The sequence below is a fragment of the Oncorhynchus keta genome, chromosome 5, assembly GCF_023373465.1.
Source record: "Oncorhynchus keta strain PuntledgeMale-10-30-2019 chromosome 5, Oket_V2, whole genome shotgun sequence".
Classification (NCBI taxonomy): domain Eukaryota; kingdom Metazoa; phylum Chordata; class Actinopteri; order Salmoniformes; family Salmonidae; genus Oncorhynchus; species Oncorhynchus keta.
Genome location: NC_068425.1, coordinates 29,985,237 through 29,991,236, shown reverse-complemented (window position 1 = coordinate 29,991,236; position 6,000 = coordinate 29,985,237).

Here is a 6,000-nt window from a genome sequence, read left to right as displayed (position 1 = left end):
TCATCTCACTCACCTCACTCACCTCACTCATCTCACTCACCTCACTTCCCCACTCACCCACTCACTCACCTCACTCACCCCACTCACCTCACTCATCTCACTCACCTCACTCACCCCACTCACCTCACTCATCTCACTCACCTCACTCATCTCACTCACCCCACTCACCTCACTCACCTCACTCATCTCACTCACTCACTCATCTCACTCACCCCACTCACCTCACTCACCTCACCACCTCACTCATCTCACTCACCTCACTCATCTCACTCACCCCACTCATCTCACTCACCTCACTCACTCACTCTCACTCACCTCACTCACCCCACTCACCTCACTCATCTCACTCACCCACTCATCTCACTCATCTCACTCACCTCACTCACCTCACTCACCTCACTCATCTCACCACTCACTCACCCTCACTCACCTCACTCATCCACTCACCTCACCATCTCACTCACCTCACTCACCCCACTCACCTCACTCATCTCACCTCACTCACCCCACTCACCTCACTCACCTCACTCACCCCACTCATCTCACTCACCTCACTCACCCCACTCACCTCACTCACCTCACTCACCCCACTCACCTCACTCACCTCACTCACCCACTCACCTCACTCATCTCACTCACCTCACTCACCTCACTCACCTCACTCACCTCACTCACCCCACTCACCTCACTCATCTCACTCATCTCACTCACCTCACTCACCTCACTCACCTCACTCACCTCACTCACCTCACTCACCTCACTCACCTCACTCACCTCACTCACCTCACTCACTCACCTCACTCACCTCACTCACCCCACTCACCTCACTCATCTCACTCACCTCACTCATCTCACTCACCCCACTCACCTCACTCACCTCACTCATCTCACTCAACTCACTCACCTCACTCACCCACTCACCTCACTCACCTCACTCACCTCACTCATCTCACTCACCTCACTCATCTCACTCACCCCACTCATCTCACTCACCTCACTCATCTCACTCACCTCACTCACCTCACTCACCCCACTCACCTCACTCAACTCACTCACCCCACTCACCTCACTCATCTCACTCACCTCACTCACCTCACTCACCTCACTCATCTCACTCACCTCACTCATCTCACTCACCTCACTCATCTCACTCACCTCACTCATCTCACTCACCTCACTCATCTCACTCAACTCACTCACCTCACTCATCTCACTCACCTCACTCATCTCACTCACCTCACTCACCTCACTGCCTCCATGTTTGCAAAGTTTTCACCAAAGAGGTGATCTCACCTGAGGTCTATTTGTAGTGCTAAGGCTCAGACTAATTGGTGTTCAGTTACTGTAGAAGTGTTTTCATGTGTGTGTGTGTGTGTGTGTGTGTGTGTGTGTGTGTGTGTGTGTGTGTGTGTGTGTGTGTGTGTGTGTGTGTGTGTGTGTGTGTGTGTGTGTGTGTGTGTGTGTGTGTGTGTGTGTGTTGCCAATTTCAGGTATGTTTTGCATTTTTAATAGAAGTGTTTTCCCAATGATTGCAAGAGGTTTAATTCTTGAACAAAGTGTCTAATGTAAGACACAGTGTGTCGTGTTTTGTAAGTGTGTTGCAGAATTGCAAACAAAGTGCAAAGCACTAAATGTGTTTGTACTTTTGGTGCCTTTGTTTAAGGGATGGTTACAAAAGTTAAGGGTTTGATGCTTTTGTCTAAGCATTCCCTTTCAGTGTGTAAGCAATCGGCAAAAATGGTAATGGTTTGACTGTAGGATGGGAATCAAATCAAGCTTTATTTATACTGCACATTTCAGACAATGCAATGTCCTTCACAGGAAAGAACGAATAAAAAAACAATAAAAGTTTAAATATTTACTACACTACAAACATATGATAAAAACAAGAAAAATAACTTTATATAACCAAGATATGAGACTGTGTGTGTGTGTGTGTGTGTGTGTGTGTGTGTGTGTGTGTGTGTGTGTGTGTGTGTGTGTGTGTGTGTGTGTGTGTGTGTGTGTGTGTGTGTGTGTGTGTGTGTGTGTGTGTGTGTGTGTGTATGCAGACGTCTAGTTGTTGCATCTCTTAAACCAGACACAGCATCCTCGGTCTCGTGAGAAGATGTTTTATTTGGTTGCTCAGTTTTAGCTCTGGCACAGACTAGTGAACACAGCCCCTGGGCCTGCGATCCAAGCCCCCTCTGTTTTTCTCTCTCACTATCTTTTGTTTCTAGCCCTCCTCTCCTCCTGTACTTTTTTCCCATAGCAGTCATCCTCTGCTCCCCTCTGTCCCTTGTCTGGAAGACCCAGGCTCATTAAAATGCTTGCCACCAGATTCACCGCCACGACCCAGAGAAGGGAGGGGGACCTGGGGCTAGAGAGACCAGAGAAGGGAGGGGGACCTGGGGCTATAGACCCCAGAGAAGGAAGTGGGACATGGGGCTAGAGAGACCAGAGAAGGGAGGGGGACCTGGGGCTATAGACCCCAGAGAAGGAAGTGGGACATGGGGCTAGAGAGACCAGAGAAGGGAGGGGGACCTGGGGCTATAGACCCAAGAGAAGGAAGTGGGACATGGGGCTAGAGAGACCAGAGAAGGGAGGGGGACCTGGGGCTATAGACCCAAGAGAAGGAAGTGGGACATGGGGCTAGAGAGACCAGAGAAGGGAGGGGGACCTGGGGCTATAGACCCCAGAGAAGGAAGTGGGACATGGGGCTAGAGAGACCAGAGAAGGGAGGGGGATCTGGGGCTATAGACCCCAGAGAAGGAAGTGGGACATGGGGCTAGAGAGACCAGAGAAGGGAGGGGGACCTGGGGCTAGAGAGACCAGAGAAGGAAGGGGACCTGGGGCTATAGACCCCAGAGAAGGAAGTGGGACATGGGGCTAGAGAGACCAGAGAAGGGAGGGGGACCTGGGGCTAGAGAGACCAGAGAAGGGAGGGGGACCTGGGGCTATAGACCCCAGAGAAGGAAGTGGGACATGGGGCTAGAGAGACCAGAGAAGGGAGGGGAACCAGGGACTAAAGAGACCCACAACCCCTTGTAAGAAATTAACCCCCAACCGTCTTTCCTAATGACCAGTCCTTTGATATGGTCATCCAGCTGGTCTGGCTCTAAAGGCTGAGGTGGGTTACCATGTTAGTGACCTGCCAGGCCAATCCCACTCTCAGGCCAGAGATGAGCTTAGCCTGGCTGGACCTCAGACATCTCCGCCTGGTTCCCATACTCTTATTCTGTTGTTTTTAATCCTGACCTGACGGGGTCAGAGTTCAACACCCAGGCAGGGGTCACAGGTGATTGAGCATTGGATTGGCTGATGGAATTGGGAGGAGTTTAGGGATGGGGAGGGTCAAGATGGGGTAGTCAGTGGGGATGGAAAACCAAAGACCAGACCAGGTCAGGAGACCAGGTCAGGAGATCAACCACAAGTTACAGTTCAGCGGTCCACCCCCAGTTCAGCGGTCCACCCCCAGCTCAGCGGTCCACCCCCAGCTCAGCGGTCCACCCCCAGCTCAGCGGTCCACCCCCAGCTTCAGCGGTCCACCCCAGCTCAGCGGTCCACCCCCAGCTCAGCGGTCCACCCCCAGCTCAGCGGTCCACCCCCAGCTCAGCGGTCCACCCCCAGCTCAGCGGTCCACCCCAGCTCAGCGGTCCACCCCCAGTTTCCAGATGACCCCCACCCCCAGCTCAGCGGTCCCCCCCAGCCAGCGGTCCAGTGACCCCCAGCTCAGCGGTCCACCCCCAGCTCAGGGTCCACCCCCAGCAGCGGTCCAGTTCAGCGGTCCACCCCAGTTCAGCGGTCCACCCCCAGCTCAGCGGTCCACCCCCAGCTCAGCGGTCCACCCCCAGCAGCGGTCCACCCCCAGCTCAGGTGACCCCACTCCACCCCCAGCTCAGCGGTCCACCCCCAGTCAGCACCCCCAGCTCAGCGGTCCACCCCCAGCTCAGCGGTCCACCCCCAGCTCAGCGGTCCACCCCCAGCTCAGCGGTCCACCCCCAGCTCAGCGGTTGGTTTGAGATGACAGTCGTCCCAGAGTGAATGTGGGATTGAGTTGGTAGTTCTAATGCATGTTTAAAAGAGTGGTGGATGACACTATGATGCAAATGGACTCATGACCGGTCTGAGATCAGACTGTAGTGTCTGTAGAGATGGACTCTGTACAGCTGAGGACTTCATGACCCGGTCTGAGATCAGATTGTAGTGTCTGTAGAGATGGACTCTGTACAGCTGAGGACTTCTTGACCTGGTCTGAGATCAGACTTTAGTGTCTGTAGAGATGGACTCTGTACAGCTGAGGAATTCATGACCCGGTCTGAGATCAGACTGTAGTGTCTGTAGAGATGGACTCTGTACAGCTGAGGACTTCATGACCCGGTCTGAGATCAGACTGTAGTGTCTGTAGAGATGGACTCTGTACAGCTGAGGACTTCATGACCCGGTCTGAGATCAGACTGTAGTGTCTGTAGAGATGGACTCTGTACAGCTGAGGACTTCATGACCTGGTCTGAGATCAGACTGTAGTGTCTGTAGAGATGAGAGACAGTAGAGAGACTATCATGTTGAGAGTTGAACGTGTTTTGAACATGGTCCTGGAAACTTCACTTGAAAACTTGAGTCCCCTGACGATGACTAACGTCTAAAGCATCGGAATGAGTGAGATGAAAAAGAAGAGGAAGAAAGAAAGGAGGAAGATAGCATCTGTTTGTTTTTCTCTCTTTCTTTCCCAAGCTTGTTATCGTTCCTCATTTCCTGCTGGACGACAAGTAAATAATTCACATGTTCTGCATGTTCAACACTGGGATGTGTGTGTTAGTGTGTGTGTGTGTTAGTGTGTGTTAGTGTGTGTGCATGGGTGCATGCAGGACCAAATTGAACCCAACCACCCCCCTCTGTGTGTGTGTGGGTGCGTGCGTGGGTGGGTGCAAGTTTTGTGCGTGCATGCAGAACCAAATTGAACCCAACTACCCCCCTCTGTGCCTTGGTTGACTTCTGTCAGAGAAATGTCTTTATAAACTGTCCCACAAGTCATCTAGAAACCATGGAGGGAGAGATGGGGGGAGAGAGAGTGAGAGAGGGGGAGAGACAAGACCTCTTCTTTAAGGCAGGAAAATGAGGTCATCATTCTGAATTGTGAGATGTTCCCAATGCACCATGCTGGATTCACATGACTCTGCACAGTCCTGTCCACATACAGTGCAATGTGCATGTATGCAGAGACACACACATACCCCGATCCACTCCAGTCCCCAGGGGAGACAGCCAAGTGATTGTCTCAATCAGTCTTTCATTGTGACCCTGGAGTTCTACTCTCTCAGGGACAGAGAGAGGATTGTCAGTTTAACCATAGATCATAACAGTGCTCAGACAGTGGTCAAAAATCACCTCTTTAGGAGATGGTAGAGAAATGAAGCAGACCTGGGTTCAAATACTATTTGAAGTCATTTAAAATACTATATCTGTGCTTGATTGCCTGTGACAATAAAACCAATAGAGAAGTCCTGAAAGTGTAAATCAGATATCTCTCAGATGGTCGACGAACAGGGTTAGCTTCTGCATCAGCACATGACTAGCTGGCACAACTGGGGGCGGCCATGGAAGAGGTTCTTTACCGTTTTCAGCGTCTCAAACATCCCCGGGAGACGCTGCATCCTACTAGCGGAGGATACTCTAGAACCAGCCTTCCCAGTGAGCCAGCCCAACAGATCATTCAGCAACCTGCTCAGGTCAGCGATGCCCGTTATCCCTCCCAGAGAAATATGATGGTACCCAATCCAAATGCCGTGGCTTCCTACTTCAGTGCTCCCTTTATTTTACACACCAGATGGAAGCCCCCACCACCGAGAGGTCTAAGGTTGCCACGGTTATTTCTCTGCTGACAGGGTGGGCATTGCAATGGGCTAAGGCTGTCTGGGAGAGAGGAGGAGCTAAATTCCTATGAGGGGTTCATGGCTCTGTTTAAATGTATTTTCGATCAGTCCAATCATCAGGAGAATATCCCCTTCATCACCAGTGCAC